This window comes from Chelonoidis abingdonii, chromosome 8 (assembly GCF_003597395.2).
Source record: "Chelonoidis abingdonii isolate Lonesome George chromosome 8, CheloAbing_2.0, whole genome shotgun sequence".
In the NCBI taxonomy this organism is placed as follows: Eukaryota; Metazoa; Chordata; order Testudines; family Testudinidae; genus Chelonoidis; species Chelonoidis abingdonii.
The window spans coordinates 30,161,639-30,183,264 of record NC_133776.1 but is presented as its reverse complement, the minus strand read 5'-3'; the positions used below and the strand labels follow the sequence as shown (position 1 = coordinate 30,183,264).

Genomic DNA, 21,626 nt, shown 5'->3' with positions numbered 1-21,626 from the left:
ACATTATAGCTAAATTACAGCACTTTGCCAAATGGGAATTATAATGAAAACCCTGAAAAAACATTTAACTTTGATTATGATAGCAGGCACCCAGTATTAATTTAATGCACAAGGGTTTACTTTAGTAAACTCATCACATAAAATGCAGTGTAGAATTTGTATCAACAATTCCACTGATATTTAAAGGAAACTAAAAATATAAAAGCATCAAGCTTTTAAACAAATATTTTTTTCCCTCTCATCAGGAAATGCTTGCAAAATACATGAACAACAGCGCCCTCTACATTTGGAAACCCTACGATGATTAAAAACAGACTTTACTACTTGCAAAAGGAAGCCTTTTTAAGTCAAAAGTAGCCAGTTGCAGCAGCTGTTTTGGGGGGCCGAGGGGTGTTATGATGAGTTTCTAAGAGGTATGTGGCATTATAAAATTACACATTATCATGTTTTATTTAGAGTTACAAGAATTCCCTTAGTATAGTAATAAAAATAATAAAGTGTAACATAATAGATGTTATGTTACACTTTTCAGTTCCCTAAAACATAGTTTAGACACACAGTATAACTTTTTTGAAAGGGAAATATAGTGCACAGCATTGTTTGGCTTTTAAAATATTTGCACTCTATTCTTTTAATGTTATTTTTACTATTAAGATACTTACGCTTCTAAATAAAATGTATTAGTTTCCTTTGTTGGTTAGATATATAGTTATGATATTCTCAGAAAATGCAGTAAAGTGAGGGACTGGTCTAAAAGAATGTCTGCGTGAATCTTTACACATAATGACTGAAATTAAATTTGGAGCTAATTGTAATATTTTTGCAGATCTCAAAGTGCAATTAGTCAGGGAAGTATGTGCTATTGATAATTTCATCATTTGAACAATGCGTTTTCATGTTATAAACACTACCCAAAGAAATACTCTCATTCTTCCTTTGTGAGAAGTTTTTATATGGTATTTCTTAATCAACAAAAAAAAATATTTTCCTGCTATCTGTATAGTCATTCAGCATAACTGAAATGCCAATTAACGTAGTACTATTCTGAGTATATACATGTAAAAAGTATGGGATGTTTTGTAATTTTAAAGTAGCTATTTTAGTTATTTTCAAACTGAAAAAATATTTTCTTTAAGCCAATGGCAGTGTGCATTTTACTAACAGTGTAATACATAAATATAGAAAAATAAATGCAAAACATATTAAAATAGTTAATTTAAAAACAATATTTTTAGCCCTTCAAAGTCCGATATACTTTAATTCTTTATCATTATATTAAGTCTTGCTTAACTAAATAGTTCTTCCTTTTTAATATGCAATTAGCATCTAATAGTTTTTGCACATAGAAAGCAAGATTTAAATGTGCTCAGGATTCTTTTTACATTGCATTACTTGGAAAAAATACATTTCAAAGGAGTAGCTTTACAAAATTGAAGTTGTATGGGTTTTGTGTGTAAATGGAATGTAAGGATATCAGTGCTTAGGGTGTTATATTAACACAGACAAAACTTACATTTTAAATTTATTAATTTTAAAAAAGAAAAACTGTCTCTTTGGCTAAACAATTTAGGATAGCTAGAAATGTCTAAAATCATTACATTTCTGCAGATCTGCCATAGAAATGTAAGAAGAATGTAAAGACATGTCTAAGTATTAATATAAGCTTAGATTATTGCAGTTAAAGTAATTTAACAATCAAGCAACAATAGTTCTTTGTTATAGTTCTACTTTTGTGCCATTTAGGTTGCCACTTTGAAAAATATGAAGCCATGTACTAAATTTACAAAGACAAAGCACCAATGGCTCTAAGTATCACTGTATTCATTTTAAGAGCAAATTAAAAGAGTGGAAGAATGGTACAAATAATTGTTTCACATGTTCTTTGCTTGTGACTGCTGTAATCATCCAGGCTGATTTACAAATGTAGACTTGTAGGTTTCTCAGCTTCCTGCAGTGTAGAAGACTGTTACTTTGGCACTCACACTCATGCCCTTGTAATCACCACTCAAAACTGTGCCCTGGTACTTCCAATTCCCAGTCTCTTGATTGAGCACCTCATTCTGTGCTAACAAGGTGTCCAAGGTATTTGAACAGGGGCTGCAGTAGGAAAATTCTTAATGGTTTTGCTCATTAAGAGTTGCAGCACTAGTTTTGGTAATTTGGTAACTATCTAAATTGCAAGTTGATTTTTTCCCCCTTCATTTTAAAGAATGATGCTAAAATGGGAGATGAGTGACATAAACAGCTACAAACCCCCAAGAGAGTGGTTAAATGGCAGTATTTGTATTAATGCAAAGATTTTTTCACAGGGTAAATGGTATTATTTTATTTCTGAGATTATATTTTAAAGTTACTGACAAATATAAAACAAGTATAAAAAGAAAACATAAATGAAGAAAGCTACACACAAAAAAAATCACATCTCTGTGAAACAGCCTGAAGTTCTCACAGAAATTGTTTAAAAAACAAACCTATTTCATTAGATAGTAACAAAAAGTCACCAAGAATTCCTATTGGGCTTTACTGGGATCTTGCAAACACCTAGGTGTAAATCAGAAGTAAGTCTGTTGAAATCGAAGTTACATAAGTGTAAAACTTGTTTAAGCGAGATTGTGATGTGGCTTTAAGAGTCTTAAATAATCCTCCTGAAACCGGGTAAATTAAGAGGAAAATATCTTATGTTCACAAAGGGCCTGATCCTGCAAACCTTAATTAAACAAAAGTCTCATTGACTTTGAGAGGAATTTTACTCAAGTAAGGACTGCAGGAATTGTGCCACAACACCGCAATATAGACTAATTAAGGTACATTTTACAAAATACATCTAAGGAATTTTTCTACTTATAAATTTAATGTCTCACTTGAGCTTATTGATTTACCTCCATGGGCTGTTTACAATTATAAACATCATCAGGTCAGATTCTGTTCTCAGTCAAATATCTTATACTCAAAGTAATTCCACTGATTGTTCTGAGAGTAGGATTTACCCTGTGGAAAATAATTTAAAAATGAGGATGAGGGTTGCAAAGTTACTTTAAGAAGGAAAGAAAAAATAAATGTGTTATGTAGGCTTTATTTTCCCACTAAAGTTTAAAGTATCACCAAGAACATGAGATCTAGTGTCTCTCTGAATTAAAAGTAGTTTCAGGTATTGCCCCTGCCCTGAATCCTACCAATTTTAGTGATTTTACAATCACATATATCTAATTTTAAAAATGTTTTTCTCTCCTCTCCTGCTGCCTAAAAAAACCAAACACAAACACCACAGGAAAGTGACTGATTATAAAAAGGAAACACTAATACTGATCATGAAAAAATATTGTCAAATGCGCACAGTAAAAACAAACTAAAAAGAGAATTTTTTTTTCTAATTTCTCTCCATTACAGTAATCTTAAAGGTTCCTTGTAACAACACTAGGCAAAGCATTTTCAGACAAAAGTTTTAAGTTGACAGTGTCCTTTTAGGTTATGGTTCAAAGTTGTTTACTGAACAAGCACCAATTTAAATTGAAGTAGGAAAAATGTCAAAAAACCAAAACCAAAAAAACCCCAGAGTTTTGCAATGATAGACATATTAACACTATTTGGCCTTTGCAAAAATGTTCCAAACAGCAGGCAATGCTAATCTAATTTAGTGATAACACAATCCCACTCATTCCTTCTTTAACCAATGCTTTTTTTCAGAAACTTATGCCAGCTACAAAATCAGTGTTCAAAAAATCACGCTCTCCACTTGCTGGCTTATTTCTCCAAGGTACGTATTTTATTCTTTAAAAGTGTGTGGGCGGGGGGAGGGAGGGAGGGGGAAGCTGAATTAAAAGAACAAAATGAAAGCATCATTTTATTTACAGTGCTGATATATTTTGCTTAGAAATATTGTGTGCATAAATATGTCCACATTGTTTATTGAACAAAACATTTTTATACGTACTGTAAAAGTATAGAACAATCTGTTAATTGCATTCAAATGAAGGAATCTATTACCTTTAAAACCATCTTAAGTGTTTTATAGTAATTCCTGGTTTTGTTTAGGAGTCCATATTTTTTTTTAAAAGAATATGAATTTATATTTGACTGAAGATGGAAGTTGTGCTAATGTGCAGAAGGCAAAGGACTATTTTAATATAATTTATGTAACATTTTTTTTTTCTGTGTGCCCATTTTGTTTTTCTTATCTGACTGCAACATGGTGGTTGCTAAAATTGTAGTAGTAATTTCCTGGAATCGGAGTCTGTCTGAATTTCAGTTTCTGATCAGTTTAGTTCTGAACTAGAAAGGGCAGGCTTTTTCCACATACTCGTTTTTTTGTTCCCATGGAATTGAGTGCTTAGCTAAAACTACACCTATATAAATCTGAAATGTCTCTTTCTGAGCTGTTGAATGCTGACCATGACTTATGCATAGAAAAATTATAGAAGTAACGGCATCCTACTATGTAAGGATTTTTTTTTTCACGAATCAAGCCCAACATTATTTAAATTAATTCTGGTCTCATCACTTTAACACAATATCATTATTGTTCTTTAAAAAAACAAACAAACAAATAAACATGAAACAGAACCCCCACAGTTCATGGACATAATAACAATACCTGTCTGACCTACTTTCCCCAATTTTTTTTGTCTTTATCAAAGAGCAAGAATTGCAATGGCCACTGTTCACTGATAATTAGAGATATTCAATCAATATAAAAAGATAATGTGTAAAGTGTACAAATTACTAACCATCCTATTGTTTCATGGACCACAAGAGTTAGTTTATTTATTTTTACCTTGAAAACTCAGTTACTGCGGAAACAATCAATGAACAATTCTATCAGTCAGAAATCTTTATGAAAAAAATCAAAATTCTCATCTAATTATAGTCCATCATATGTCTAAGTATTATCTGATTGAACTTAGTCTCTATGTTACCCACAAAGGACACTGCATTTGAGGTTTGTCCTAAGAGCGTCAACACAAAACTTCCACTAAAAGTTAATGAAAAATACCCAATACTGAAGTACTTCCCCAACCGTACTCCAACTAACAGAATGAGTACAGGATACTGTGCAATAGCTATGGTCTAAACATTTTTTTTGGCCAGTATTTTCATAACTGTAGTTTCCCCTCTTTTCTTTGCTCCACACAGACCTAATTTTGCTCCCCAGGGTATTGTCTGAGTATGTAACTATGGGGTGATGTGTGGAATGGGGAGGGAGAAGTTATTTTCTTGCAAGGACCGAGAGCCTATAAAGGCTGCAACAGGTGGTATCACTCTAATGTGGTCCCCTTTTCAGGGGGAGAATGGGAGGGTGTACATAACAGGTCCTCCACCCCAGCCCCTAGCTGCAGTCCACTTCCATCTCCTCCCTACATGCTAGTGGACAAGGAGTCCCAACAGGGATGATCGCTGCTCCGTTCAAATGGTTTGCACCCCAAATCCATCCTGTTCAGTGGCACTGCCATGGTTCCATTGCCAAAGGAAACTTCATGGCCCTGGATGAGTATGTGCACATTAAGCACAGACACACTGGAACAGAAAAGGCTGCAGCTCTACCTTTATATTGCAGCGATTGCTACTGCAGTTGAAAGGTACCTGACATACCAGACTAGTTGTGACAGAAGATATGACATTCTTCCTGCTGTCATTTAAGTCAATGGGAATTGCCATTGACCTAAGCAAAAGCAGAACTGGGCCCTCCCTTTTCTCACCCCTACCCCCCCTTGGTTTTTTTACCTAGAGAAAAGAACAAGTAAGATTGTTGTGGGCTCAAGTAGTCAAGTTAAGCACTAGGTGATGTCCTTGGTGCTGAGAGGAATTAACCTTCAAGGCCACTTCCTTAATGCAAGAATGCAGGATAAAAAAGGGCTGGACTTTGGATAGAGTGTGTATAGATCTGAGGAGAGGTAGGCTTAAATCTGACCCTGTGCTTGCAAATGAGTCACAGAGGTTTGCACTCGCATGTTTGGCCTGACTCTCCCGACAAGGCAGGAGTAACTCAGAAGCCATGCAGAAATTCTCTATTATATAATCAGGTGTCTTGGCATTTCCTATCCTGCTTGTCACTTTATACTGTGTGCTTATGTATGCAACAGTCCACACACAGATGGAGCCCAAAGTATTAAATTGTTTTTAAATTGGCACTGTTGATTTTTGAATCCCTGGATGGTTTACACATGGGCTATATTCAAGAAATTTCCAAGTGAATTTAATGGTAGTAATGGGAGAAGTTCTATGAAGTTGAAGGAAATTGCTGCATGACTAATTTCAACTATCCTGGGCTACCTCCTCCATCTTGGAAATACTATTTTCAAAAGTGTTGTGTACTTTTATGTCTGAGCCATTAAGATGGCCTGTGTGTTTCCTTATGGGGGATTGGTGACTGGCCAATCAGGGATGTTCACTTAAACCTTTTACAATAACTCAGAGAACTCTTGCACTCCATGCATGAGTAACTATATTTTATACCAGGAATATTAACAATTCCAGCTTTAAATGTAAAGATAGTTACAGTCACCAGTACAGAACAGATAAGTTACTGGACAGATGGGCTACAACCCATCACAGTGTTAATGTACACATTTTTCCTCTCCTGTTGCTTAAAATAATTGCTCATTTTACATGCTTTTGCAATCCTTGATGAGACCATCTAACTCCCTAAAGGATAAATCCATGTTTTTTGGAGAGGTTTTAAAAGGGAGGAGTCAGAACTACTATAGCTTTTGGGTTCAGTTTGTTCCTTACTTTGAGCGGCAGTGTAATGTCCAGTGTGTGCCCATTTGCAGTAGCCTTTGCTTTGGATATGAATTATGGAATAAGAGGAGTATGGGCAAAAGTCTCATTCCATACTGACAACAACATGTACAGTATGAACCATTCATGTTCTCAGATAAGCTGCACTGTGCTGGATTAGAGACAGTCTGGTACCTTTACAGGAAACATTTTAGCAGAAGCATTTTTGGACAAGAATCATTGTAATAATATTGGTGAATCTAGCAGCTGAAGAGCCAAAGATTTTTTGCCCCAGTTTGCCAGATTTTGTTCTAGTATTTTTAAAGACTCTTTAGTTCTCTCACCTATGTATTTGACACTGCTCTTTCCTGATTTTAATCAAAAGTTACTTTTGGTTAGAATGGTTGCTTGCATTGCATAGATGTGACAGCAGGAGAGAGGCACTGGAATTCCTTCTTCCCTTTTGCTTTTGCTTAGTGTGCAGTGTGGAGGGGCAAATGTTGCCCCTTGTAAAAGACTATAGCAATATCTGCTGCTATATGAGCTCTCAGAGCCTCACGCACAAGGCTTCTGGAGCTTCCTCTGGGGCAGGATGCCTTTCCTCACTGTGGTTTAAAGCTCCATTCTGCCTTAAAGCTTACTGCTTAGATTTTGTGTAATTGGCTTTGAATGAAATTTGCCTTGCTACACACTAGTGTGCAGTGGAGTAGGACAGGCACAACTGTTTTCTCTTCACTTCTTGCATACTGGGGAGTTTTGGGATGGAATATTGCAATACTCCCAGTGTGGGCTGTGCCTTAAAGGCATAACTGAGCTCTAAATACTTTGATTTCATTCATGATATGTGGCATGGAAGCCACAGTGTCAGAGATCATTATCTAAATATCATCTGTTTATATAATGCTACATTTCGTGCCCAGCATGTATAACACACAAGCCAGCATTACATAACATATTTGTGGTAATGTTACTTATTTAGGAATCTAATCCATAATTTAATAGGCCTCACTAGTAGGATTTTTTCCTTGCTATTCGGCCTAAATTGTCCCTTGCTTAATTTCATCCTATCATTCCTAACTATACTTCATTTTTGCTACACCCAGATACTCTCCTTCATTAATGTACATAGCCCTCAAACTACACATCCTGTAGTCTCCATTTGACCAAGCCAGACATTTTCAGATTTTTAAATCTTGCTATTGTGAAACAGAACAAGAAAACAGATCAATGTAATAATTTAGAGTTTGATCCTGCTCTGACACAACATCCAATTGGAGCAAACTCAGATCCTTTGCTGATTCCATTTATGGCATATTCAGTGGCTAACACATTATCTATCTATCTAATCTTTAAAAGATAAATGTTATATTTGGTGAACTAAAAGAAAAACTTAAAGAAGAGAATACCTTTCAGCAACAAGCATGGAAATGTGGATACAGAACGCATGTTGGAATTTCTTGAATCCTGAAAAGAAAAATCTGAGCCATACAATAAATCTGGACTGTATTTATTTGTCTTCTAGATAAGTAATTTCCATTGTGATGTGTTGTCTCAGAAATTGGATTATGACAAATTGAGAATAATGGGCCGTATCATGCCTTCAGTCCATGTGCAGAACTCACATTGATGTCAATAGGCGCTCCCTTCACAGACTGAGGCCCATATATGACCCATAGAATCAAGATGAGATTTTCACATATATAACAACTAAATTAACAGAGCGTTGTAATCCATTTTAAGATCTAATGAAATACACCCTGATTTAAATAGCAATTAAACAGAGACGTCAATAGACATTGATGAGTTTACACATGAAGACGACAAAATTCCTGCCACCACCATACAACTTTTGAGGGGTAATGGCTCATAGACACTAAAAACACATTTACTCAGAGCATTATTGATTAAACATCTATGGAGGCTTAAATGTGTGAATTATACTTCAGTAGTAACATATAATTTACACATCCAAAACTGGATCTGTTTTGAAAGATGGAAGCATCCCACATGATGAACTTCAGAATTACCTAATGGCATCCAGTTTTAAATAATGTTAACCCCTTTATTCAGTTCTGTTATTTGTATGTTCCAAGGTATCAGAATTCAGATGAAACATATCAAACCTCACTTGCTTAGTGAAGTTAGTTTCACCCAACCCTACTACCAGTTTAGCCCTATATGGTACAATAATTTTGGATAGAGCTTGTATGAAAGGTTTTATGCAATAACCAGGGCCTGGGTACTCCACAGTGTAAAGGGACAAAATTTCACAGCAGCAACTTCTAAATTCTCCATCAGCACCCCCACATTCCATGGCAATATTAATTTATTCTAGTGCTGTGAAACAGCTTTCATTCCCTTCCCTCTTCCCCCATGAAAATGTATACAACCGTGGCTACTAGTTGAAAATACCCTTTGACATATAACATTTTTGGATGAGTATTTTAATTGGGATTATTTGCAAATATGTTTTAGGTTATACTCTCCAGGCAGCCCAGCTCCATTCATCAGGGTTTAGCTTTCATGATGTTGTTCAGGTGACCCAGCTGGCTTCAGTAGCTTGCCTTCCTTAGCTTACCCAGGCCTCAGCTGCTCCACTGATCTCCACTGGGCAGTGCTCACCAGCCTACACTTCTCCCCTACACCCTGACTGCATTCATTTTCTGGAAGCTGGACTCTATTTCTTGTTCCACAATATTCTGCTGCTAGAATAGTGCGGGTTGGAGGTGCACGATAATGGAATTAATGCCTCCTTGTGTGGAGACCTGTGGAATCAGAGACAGCTACAGGCAGGTCCTGGCATACAGGGCTGCCCAGAGGATTCAGGGGGCCTGGGGCAAAGCAATTTCAAGGGCCCCTTCCATAAAAAAAAATTGCAATCCTATAGAATACTATATTCTTGTGGAGGGCCCTGCAGGACCCAGGGCCTGGGACAAATTGCCCCCTCTGAGTGGCCCTGCTGGCATAGCAGGGAGAGGGAAAGGAGACTGACTGGTGCCTACCTGATACAAAATGGTGAATTCCATGGCACTTTGGAAAAATGCCAAATTACAGTGTGTAACTGCAGAGTCGACAGGCACTCTTAGAGCTAGTATTTCAGGCTCTCCAAGGCTCAGGCAGAAGACACTGCTCTGGCTAGTTCATATTTTTGAGATTTTGTCTTTAATCTTTAAGGCTAGTGCGATGGGGGTGCCCAGCCCACACAAGCCCTGAGAGCAGGTTAACCTTATATGCTGCACCTAGAGGGGAACCAGGGATTGATAAGTCTTAATGGCAAATGAAACCCACTAGGGGAGGAACTAAGGATTATAAAACAGGAAGTGAGAGCAAGAAGAGGCTGTAGGGAGTCTTCAGTCACTGTCTCGGGGGCAGAGTGGGGTGAGGATGATACCCAAGGGGTAGAATAAGCCCTTGGATCTTAGCCTTGAAAGAAGGGTCAACCCAAGGAAATTACAGGGAAGAAATGCTGAGAAGGAGGGGTAGGAAGAAGTCCAGGGAGGCAGCAGCAAGGAGTTTGACAGAAGAGACCTTGGCTGCTAGTTAGGGTCATCAGTAATACTGGCCAGTCAGAGGGCTGGTGACTCTGAATACAATCACACAGCTGGATTTAAAAGCCCAGCTGTAAAGTGAGGGGAAGGGAAAAGGGAGAGGGAGAGGGAAGGGGAAGAGGGCACTTGTTGCGACCTGCAGGATCCCCCAGCTGCCATTTATCCCTAGTAAATTCTATAAGCTCTTTCCATAACAGCTAAGTGCAAACTTGATGGTAAAATCTGACCCTAAATGCTATTCTTGCATACACACTTGTTTCCTACTTTTCTAGGTGTCAACAGACCAAAACAGGCACATTCTTTAATCCTACTTTGGCTGTTTGAAAATTATAAAGGAACTATGCTCAACCTCTAAACTGATTTCAACTCTTGTTTCCAGATCCTAGAAGATACACTGTGAAACCCTGTTAGAAGGAAAAGGATTTTGTTTCTTTGCAACAACTTCTCTGTACGCACTTTTCTTATAATAGAAAAGGGTTTCATGAGCTCAAGATTCCTTTTTCTTCACCTTTTGCGTTTGGGGGCTCTGGAAGGCCATAATACAACTTTGCTCCTTGTTGGCAGCAGCTATTGCAAGATTAGTTGGGGTTCTCTTCAGTCCCTACTGCAAGTGGCTGCAGCAAACTCAGGAGACCCTGATTATTCCTTACCCCTTCCCCTAAAGGATACATCCCACATCTACCCCTGTTTAAAGATATGCATAATCTTCTGATCCTCTAGCTTAGCTCAAAGCACCCCATTTAGAGAATTCTGTTAAAGAACCTCCATATCACCTCCAGATGGCATACTAGGTGGCAAGAATACGCTTCAGTCATAGGCACTGACTATCTCATGACAGATCCAACAGTCCAGGCCCCTGGTTTTGATCTTCTGTGCTACATGTGGGTAAAGCTCAGGGCGTCAGATATAGAGTGATTAGAAGTGCTGCAAATGAGTATAGTGGGGCCTTTGTGACTCTTCTCTTTGTCGCTGGGGCCAGTTAGAAGATGTAGCTCATAACTTGCAGGCTGTATCCGTTGGCAAGGGCTTCCTCGTTCCCTCATTGACTTGCAAAATGCCCTTCCCTCAGCTATTAGGGGTTTGGAGAGGGTCCCATATGAGGAAAGATTAAAGAAGCTAGGCCTCTTCAGCTTGGAAAAGAGGAGACTAGGGGGATATGATAAAGGTATATAAAATCATGAGTGATGTTGAGAAAGTGGATAAGGAAAAGTTATTTACTTATTCCCATAATACAGAACTAGGGGTCACCAAATGAAATTAATAGGTAGCAGGTTTAAAAAAATAAAAGGAAGTTCTTCTTCACGAGAGAGATCAACTTGTGGAACTCCTTATTGTGGGCTGGACTATAAAAATGTTAAAAAGGAGCTGGATAATTCATGGTGACTAAGTACATAAATGGCTATTAGCCAGATGGTAAAGATTGGGTCCCTAGCTTCTGTTCGTCAGAGAATGGCAGATGCAGAGGATGGAGATGGATGGCAGGAGAGAGATCACTTGATCATTGCCTGGTAGCTTCACTCCCTCTGGGGCACCTGGCATTGGCCACTGTCAGTAGACAGATACTGGGCTAGATGGACCTTTGGTCTGACCCGGTACAGCCGTTCTTATGTTCTTATTGAATGGTTAAGACATTTAGACTAATAGGCTTGACTTGATGTCTATTTAAAGGCAATCACAATAATAATAATTAATTAATAATAAATAATTAAAAAAGGATATAGGCAACTTCTCATTTTATCTCCCTCCTCTGATCTAAGTGTGCCCCTAGGAATGTAGCACTGAACTCCAGTGCTTGTCTGCAGGGTGGAACCCACTTAATTTAGTCTGGTGAAACTTCATGATAAGCAGTAAAGCATCCTTATCAGAGGAATGAAAGTCACTTAGAATGAACAGAAGCAATTTATTCTGTTCTTTCCTTTTTGCCGTAAGTCACATTTTACTATGACCAAGTTTGCTACAAGCAGATTCAACTATATTTCTTATGGGTTGAAGCTACTGTTTCCAGACTAATTTGCTTTTTACCTTTATTATTTCAAAACTGTACTGTATGTGGATGTGGTCTTGTTTCTGGGTCCATTTCCCCTTTCATTAGAACAGTTTTTCTCGTTTATTCCTTCTTGTGATATTGTTCAAAGGCTTCTTGTGATGGCTTGAGAAAAGTTATTGATTGTTAGATCATTCCTCTCATTCATTCAGATGTTTTCTGGTCCCCAGATGGAAACACCAAAGCTTCTGTACTGGAATTCTCTATTGACTTTTGTCTCTGGATTATCAGCACCCCCGAATCCAAGGCCTCTGAATCCAGGCTCTCCCCTTTCCCCTCTATTATGTGTTAAAATTGTTATTCTAACAATTCAAAAGAAGTTCTAGAACCTGTATCTGACAAGGATCAGGAGTAGCAGATCATATGATTGCTTTTCCTGAGCTATTTTTCTAATCTATCTTCTGTTCTTCAGTGGTTTGTTTGTTTCTTTCAGTTCTTCAGGAGGATCATCAGAACTCTGAGACACAATTATCCTGGTCCTTCTTTCCCCTCCCTCTGCTGTGACTATTTCTGCTCTGATCATTCATTTTATGTAAGAGGGCTAGAATCTGCCTCACAAATTAGTATTTTTCATATTCAGCCTTTGCTGGCCACCAGTCATCTGCTCAGACAAAGAAGAAAGTGGGGAAGATTGCCATATTTTAAATGCTTTTCACCCTATCCTTCAAGGAAAGCCTATTTTTAAAAAATTCGGACTTGTGATCCAAAGAAAATTATTGTACAGACTGTTTCCTTTCCATTCAAGTTTATTTATACCCCCTTCTTGTCTAACGGTATAATTATGAATGATCTAAGCTTGTAGTAAAAAACCTAAATTAAAAAATACATCTGTTGTAAGGACTTTTCCACCAGAAACCTTGAAAATGTTATCCTGTCTGTATATCCATATATCTACTCTCTCTCTCTAGGTTTATTGTCATCCTTTATATGTTCCAGAGTTAAATAGGTATTAGATCTCTTGCTGTATATTTTATCTGCTTTAAATGTTGACAAAAAGGAATGAAACAACATGAGAATCTGAGGATATTTTGTATTTATTACTCACATTGGTTTTCCATTACATTTTTTAGTTGTGGAAAATTATGGCAATGTGACTGCATTGTTTTCCTCATTGTATATGTAAGAATTAGTTCAGGAAAAAAATATTTAAACAGTAAAACCTCTTGCAAAGAAAAAATGATACATTGCTCTCATCAGAAAACTAGGTGTATTCCAGGCAGTAAATCATAACTACTTCACCCAAACTTTCCCATCATGCCTTAAGAAGCAACATCAAAACACATTTTTAATTAAGGCCAACACTGTCCCAACATTTGCTTTAAATATGAAGACGAAAGCGCTGCAGAAAAGGACATTACTCCTTAATTCCTTTGAAGCTGCCTCTTGACATGTAGCTCAAGGGAGGGCAATACCACATGTATGGTGGGTTCCTGGCAAATTCTTCATGTAGCGGAAGAAGCTGTGTAATGTTTTCCCAGTTTACGTTTTGCATGATTAATAATCTTGTTTTTCAGTTCATTTTAAAAGCATTACAGTGTAAAGATTCCATTAAGATGCTGTAACCTTAATTAACATCATACACTCTTCTTCTTTCATTTTATTTGCATTGGCTTTTTTGTTTATCAAATGGTGTGTTGTGAAAATTATTCCTTTACCCTGTAGTTCTGCCTTTTTATCACCTATATATTATTCCGTGCTAATACTGAAAGGTTAAATGCTATAATTATTTATGCTAATTTTAATTTTCCCTAGTGTCATAGGCAGTACAAATGAAGCAGCAGCAATTGATTATACATCACTGACAGCATAAAACAGAACAAACAGACAGTTCCTTCCATGAAAAGCCCAGGTAATTCATAGTTAGATGGTTGTGGCATCATGAAAACAACAGTCAAAACCAACTAATAATGATATGAATATTTATTCTGTGCCTAATTTTGGATGTATGTGACTTTGATAAATAACTTTCCTTGGTGCTTTTGTGCCTAAAGAAATGGGATGGAAAATATATTTATTTTTAAAACTTTGTGGAGTTAAATATTAGGGTTAAATTCTGGCTTTTGGTTGCCAGTGTTACTCTGAGGAGGGAGTAGAATTTTTGCAGTCAAGTGTTGTTTCCCTGATCCATTCTGCTTGTCCAGGAAGATGTAGACCTAATAGGTAAGGATTTGTGGGACAGGACCTGGTTTCATTTGCCTCAGTGTTACACATTATGATAGGTCCAAAGCAGGAAAAGCGTACATTACCACCCAAATGCCTGCTTCTGAGTGGCTGCAGGTAGCCGGGATTTGTTGGGGACCTTGGTCATGTCACCAAACCACTTTGGGACCAAGATGTATCACCAGGCACATTAGCCAGGCCCTTCCACGTAGTTCTCAGTGGAGTACCAGGTCACCCTTCTTCTTTGCATCCTGCATGGCTCAGGTAGAGTGGGCAAAAACTCTACAAGTCCCCCCATTCTTTCCCCATCGAACATCCATCCAAGACCTGGCAGAAATTAACCCTTTCTGAGGAGACCTAAATTTATTTCTTAATTATAATTCCTTTATTATCTATTTGCCCACAAAGTGGAAGCCCTGGACAAATACAAAAGGAGGCATGATCCCTGCCCCTCTCAGGCAGAACAGTGGCTCAGTCTCAACCATGGCACCATCTGCATTTTAAAAGGACAAAACAGAAAAACAGAGATTAGGGAAAAGAGGTATGTAAAGTGTCCAGGTAGTGACTGGCCTTTTTTTGAAAATACAACATTTTAAGAACATAATGGGATAGATGGTCGGCTCCACTGAACGAGGAGCAGAGGAAACATTATACCATGTTCCCCCTGATCCTGATCTTGGGGTTGGCAGAGGGCCATTTCACTCCCAAGCACTGAACTGAAACAGGGCTGCTCTGACAACAGCTGAAACAGTCTTCAAGGGTCTGCTGTGCTGGCCCAGGGTCACCAGCAAACTCCAGGTTATTCCACACAAACCCAACATGAAGTGGGAAAATTGATGGCACCGAGCTGACTATGCTTGTACCACCAAGGAATTCCCATATTTGACAGGCAGCTTTAAGACTCCTTAAGGTTCCAGGGGATTTCCCTTTAGGACAGTTTTAACTCTCTCTTGTGCTGCTGGGGCAGTGACTTAAGCAGAGGATCCAGCCCAATATTTTGAGAGCTTTTCCTGTTGCCCAAATACCCCAAAAACAAGCTGCAATCACCTGGTTAGTTTCTTGTAGGCATCACAGTAGAAAGGGGCTGTAATAATATAATATATGGAGATATACCTATTTCATAGAGCTGGAAGGGACCCTGAAAGGTCATTGAGTCCAGCCCCCTGCCTTCACTAGCAAGACCAAATACTGATTTTGCCCCAGATCTCTAAGTGGTCCCTTAAAGTTTGAACTCACAGTGCTGGGTTTAGCAGGCCAATGCTCAAATTACCGAGCTATCCCTCCCTTAAGATGGTGTTTGATTACAGAGAGGATAATGGTGTTGTGGACGGGTTCAGGAAGGGTATTCTGTGAACAGAGGGAATGTGGAAGAAAGTGCGGAGGTGTTTGAGGGAGAAGCAAATGGGACACTGAGAATGGAATTATTGGCTGAGTAGAGGAGAAATAGGTAACATAGTAAGAGACCAGAGCAAGCAGGGAGGGACAGAGTTGTGCAGGACCTTGAATTTAGGGACAAGATTCTAGAAATTAAGAACAAAATGTTCCATCTTACCCTCTGTGCATTGAGAGGTAAGAAGCAAACACTTCAGTGGAAGCTTTTCAAAAAGGCCTAAGGGATTTAATTGCACAAGTCCCATTGAAAGTTAATGGGCCTTTTGCTTCTAAATCTATCAGAGTACTTTTGCAAATCTTCTCACAAAAACTGAATAGTGGTACTTTCACTCCAGCCTTTCAAATGTCTAGACCATGCCAAAATTCTGTGCAACAAACAGTAAAAATATGAAACAGGTTTATACTTATATTACCCTACAGGAAAACACAAATTGTGCAGATCTCAACTTTACTCAATTACATAATTTTAATGAAGAAATATATTAATGAATAGAGGTAGATGAATTACCAGAAAGTTAGGATATTCAGCTTCAATTACAATATACTGATTTAAAGGAGACTCCTTTTTTCAATGTAGCACTATTGCTGTCTGACTCAGAATTAGTGAAATACAGATTCATTGCTTTAGCACAGATGCTTTCTTTCCCTCTCCCATAAGGCATAATAGAAAGAAAACAAAGCATCCTATTTTATCAAGAAACAATGACAACAACAACCTACTGACTTAGATATGTCCATATTGACACCCATTGCAAAAAGTTATTTTTCTGGCCCATAATTTACAGTTCTTTCATTTTACTTTTTTCCCTAAAAGGGTGAAGATTCCAATCTATTCCAACTGATCTTTATTCAGAAAGAATAAAGGGTGGAATAGGCTGACAACTTTATTTGGCTAATGATTAATATCTTTGCTTTGTTCTGGCCTGAAGGATAACCACAAACTATTAGACAAGAGTGTGATGAAATATGGTTTGCAAGCAGTTTTAAGTCAGTCTTGAAAATGCAAGGTACTAAATCCATGAGGCTATGTCAAAACCAGATCACTGTGTTGCAGTTCTAGCAAAAATTTAGCTCATTTTGCTTTAGAATTCTTAACACACAATGGACGAGTGCCCCCATAGCTATATGTATGGATGAACCCCCATGTGCACAGATATCACCCATTGTGAATGGAACAATGGTTCTGCCTCTACTGGGGCATCCTCTTATCCCAGAACCTGTGGACTGAGGTGTGTGCTGGAGAAGAGGTGGAGACTGGGCAGGTAATGGGAAGTCACAGTGTATGTGTGAAAGGATACCTCTGGCTACTTGGAAATTAGAGAAGATAATGCAATCTAGTGCTCCATTATCTTTCCTGTATAGCCAACTTCGGTGAGTCAGAAGCAGCTGCAGCCAGAAAGTCCCTGAGGAAAATCTCCAATGGATCAGTGCTGCCGGGAGCCATGGGGGAGAGGGTGCCACATGGATCCCTTACGGCTGGTGCAGAGGCACAGTGCCTCCATTCAGATGGTTCTGGCCTCTAGTGGCTTCCCCAGCATCTTCTAGGGTTGAAACCAACTCTGACTGCCTTTTCCACAAGGAAACAAACTGCCCCCTTATGCTGTGATGGTATTGTCAGTGAATCCTTGCAGAGGAAACACCCCTATAGTCCCATTTCACAGATTTTTCCAAAACAGGGGATGGTCTTGGCCAATTTAAGCTCCATTGTATTTACAAGCGCTTTTATAATAGCTATATTTCACAGATTTTTTGCTTAGTCCAACTTTTTGCTATTTCAGTGAGAAGCAGTATTAAGGATTTATATTTTATTTTTTTAATTAGTAATCTCTGTAGAGGGAAAATTAATTATGTTGCATGTGGTCACACATCATGCCAAGAATAACATTTAGTGTATATAGTTTAACTCAGTAGACCATTTTAAAATATATTTTTCTAAAGTTTAGTTTTAGTTTGGGGACTATGGAGTGTTTAACTTACCTTCAGGAGGATATTTTGTATGAAAATATCATGAAACTGGGCTACTAGAGTATCAGCCATGCTTGACTGATACTAACCATATGAAAAAATGTATAAGACATCTAAACTTAATATGAGAACTACAGTTAAACCAGCATATTTATCTTCTAAAATGGATGTCCAAACTTTAAAGGGGCCGATGTTATTCTTCTTTAGGTCCAAATATATTTTTGGAGACTGGGTTTCTACCATTTGCATTAATGAACACCTCAGGGAAAGCAGGGGAAAAATAACTTTTCCTAAATGCTACTGTCGGTTAGAGGAAAATTTGAAAAATAATTTTAAATCAAGATGCCTGGGATCTTGTCTGAGTAAAGGAGTGAAGTTTTCAGGGAAGTCTCTTTGTATGTTTCCCTGTACCTTCTCACTGCATACCTAGGTGGGGCCAAAACCAAGCTGGCCTGAAATCTAGGATTATCTTCTAGCATTTGGTGAAGAATGTGTGCTAAATGCAACAGAGTAACCTATCAAACGTAAACGCTAAAACAAATTAATAGTATTTGAGACAAAAAACAATGCTTCAGGACCAGTTGTTATATATTGGAGAGTTGGTTTACCTGTGTCTGTTTATACATCTACAGATATATTACATCATCTAACCATCAAGAGTATATGCAGAAGGAGAATTATCCCTGCTGAGGGGATGCAGAAACTCTACATACACAAAATGTCTGCTAAGCAGCTATTTCTGTCCATAAGAGGAAGGAAGTGGCCTCAGTTCATGCCATGCCTCATCTCTATCTCCAACATGTCCCCCTTTCCCATTCCACCTGTAGCAGAAGGCAATGCACACAGGGGAGGAGTAGGTAATGAACAAGCCCTATGCAATCCACTGTAGCTTATGGAGCAGGCATTCCTTCACTGAGTAGTCTGTTTTCTCCCCAGTGACCTGATCCAAAGTCCACCGAATTCAGTAGAAAAACTCCTGTTGACTTCAACGGGTTTTGGATCAGTCTCCAAAACTGGTGCTCAAGCAGTTTGTTTCATGGGATGTGTAGGGAACATCTCAGGATGGTAGGCCCCATTGAGTTAAGGATGGTACAAATAATGAGCTAATTCTGTGCAGAAGGGTTTATAGTAAGCAAAGTATTTTCTGCTGTTGTTGGGACCCCACGACGTGCACAGCCTCATTAACAGTATCCTGTGCTGTGTTTTGTGTGTGGTGAGTCATACAAAATTCAAATAAGAAAAACATTTACTATTTATTAATTTCCTTACAAATTATCTTTTCGTATACTTACATTTTTGTTTTAAAAACATCTGTTTTTTTTAAATCTCGTTTCTGTGGTTTACTGTAGTCTCTCATTGTGTGTCTCACTTTTTCCCAACACTATTCTTCATTATTAGTAACTCTAGCTTTAGGAGTAACTCCAAAGCACTGAAAAGAAGTGGAAATGCTATTTATTTTTGTTCCCTCTACTTCTGCAGTCTGTTTGGATGGCTGTGCATTGGTTAGCTAAGAAATAGCTGTGGGAAGTAGTTTAATTGGCTGAGTTATTAGATCAGTTTTCTGAGCTGTGGACAGAGCTTCAAGTGTGTGCTTGTATGCATCTGTGTGTGAGAGTGAATGTGATGCACAAAAAGATAAATACCTGACTACTCTAGGTTTTTAAAATCTGAAATATGCATGATACGACACTGACCATTAGAAGAGGAGGTTATGTTTGAAGGGCCAGTATCATGCTTTGTGTTGCAAGCCCCTGATGACAGTAAGTCTGCTTGGAGCAGGGTCATAGAGGCACAATCCACCTGCATGCCACATTCTGCCAGAGATCTGAACCACACAATGTATTCCCAAAACTGAATGAAGTAGGACTGGAAGTGGGCGCAGGGAGAGGGCAGGACAGAAGCTGTGATACAAAAACCTCACCAACGCTGCTAATCTGCTGAGTCCACAGCCTATCGTACTGACCAAAATTATCTCATTGTTTCCTTTTTCTGCTCCATTGGTTTGTCTGCATCCATCTGTTGTCTCTTGTCTTATACTTTGATGGTAAGTTCTTGATGCAGCAGGAACCTCCTTTTTGTTATGTGATTATACAGCATCAAGCAGAAGTAGCAAGTTGGAGGATGAATTCCACATAAGCATCACCAAACTGGAAATACATCACAGCACCAACTAAAAGCTACTACACAGGAGTACCTTCTATTGTCCAGGTCACTGAAATCCCCCATCACTCATATTGGAAGAACGCACCCATGACCACAGTCTTGTTACACCTTCTGCTCAACCTCCATAGTTCAGCAATAGGGCTGGTTGAATTTTTTTCAGTTTGAGCAGAAAATTGGGTTTTCAACTACATGAAATATTCTGTTGAAAACTCCAACTTTTTGTAAAAACAAAACAAACCTTAAAACACAAAAACTTTTCAGTTTTTCAACAAAAAGTTGAAATTTTCCATCGTGGGAGTGTGTAAAAGACGTTTTCCAACCAGATCTACTCAGCAATTCTCTTCTGTTATTTCTCATGAAATGAAAGCCTTTCCAATACAAGTATTTTATGTTAAGGTGTAAAGGAAGATTCTAAGAGGGATGATGTTTCTGGGGCCCACAGTCCACAATTCCAACTGACCCTTTTGCTGGCTCTCGCTTTGAGGAGAACTTGTCCCACAGTTTAGAGAGATTTGAGGTTTAACCAATTTGTGGCAACTTGAATTCAATTGGTAAACAACAAGGGAAACCAGTGGTGTAGATGTACATCACAGACACATTTGTAAATCATTAGGGCCAAATTCTGAGAAGTACTGAGCACCTGAAGTGCTACCGACACCTAGTAGGAGTTACAGGAGTCCACAGGACTGACTCTCGTGCAGACAAGGTTCTAGTATCACCATTGTTGCCAGCCTTCAGCTAGCTATCTTTGCTGTCTCTGAACACAAGAATTCAGATTGTGTCTTCAACTGTATATAAATACAAGGTTGGGAAGGTATTTTGTACCTTTCCTGCACTCTTACACACAATCTTGCCCTGAGCAGAGGAAAGTATATTAACACAAATATAACGTAAACATATCAGCATAAATATGTTAACTCAGAAATGTCAACAGGTCATTTGTTCTTGCTTCTCATCTTAACTCCTGTCATTTTTTTTAAAAAATCTGAAGTTATTTATTCTCAAACAATAATGAAAGAGGCAAAATAATATAGCTTTATAAACAGTATGGAAAGGTAACTGCCAGAAGGAATCATTTCATTAATGTAGTATTCATGATTCTGAAATTCAGGATAAATTCTAAAATTTCCATCAAAAATTATTGAAGGATTCTTTCCATAAAGTCTCTTAAGGAATTTTGTACTTAAAATTAAGATCTAGATCAGTTACTGTGGATATGATAATGTACATTCTTCTATAAATACAACTTTTAAAGGATTTTGAGCAGGGGTGGGCAAACTACAGTCTGCCAGCCCTTTTAATCTGGCCCTTGAGGTCCCACTGGGGAGTGAGGTCTGGGGCTTGCCCTGCTCTGGTGATCCAGTGGAGAGCAGGGTTGGGGGCCAGTCGACGCAGCTCCTGGAAGCAGCAGCATGTTCCCCCCTTGGCTCCTACATGTAGGCATAGCCAGTGGGCTCCACTCTGCACGCTGCCCCCACTGCAAGTGGTGCTCCTGCAGCTCCCATTGGCCAAGAATTGCAACCAATGGGAGCTACAGGGGTGGCACGTGTGCACAGGGCAGCGTGCAGAGCCGCCTGGCTGTCCCTCCATGTAGGAGCTGGAGAAGTGACATGCCGCTGCTTTCAAGAGTCCTTATTTCT

At 38.5% G+C, this 21,626-nt stretch overlaps 1 long non-coding RNA gene across 1 annotated transcript; it reads left to right on the top strand.

The window, feature by feature from the left end:
• The first annotated feature begins 2,706 nt into the window (after positions 1–2,706).
• Positions 2,707–16,753, top strand: LOC116827351 (uncharacterized). The gene is made up of 3 exons (XR_004374282.2): positions 2,707–2,804; positions 14,059–14,155; positions 16,673–16,753. It is a non-coding gene; the product is annotated as an uncharacterized LOC116827351 (long non-coding RNA).
• Positions 16,754–21,626: the final 4,873 nt, after the last annotated feature.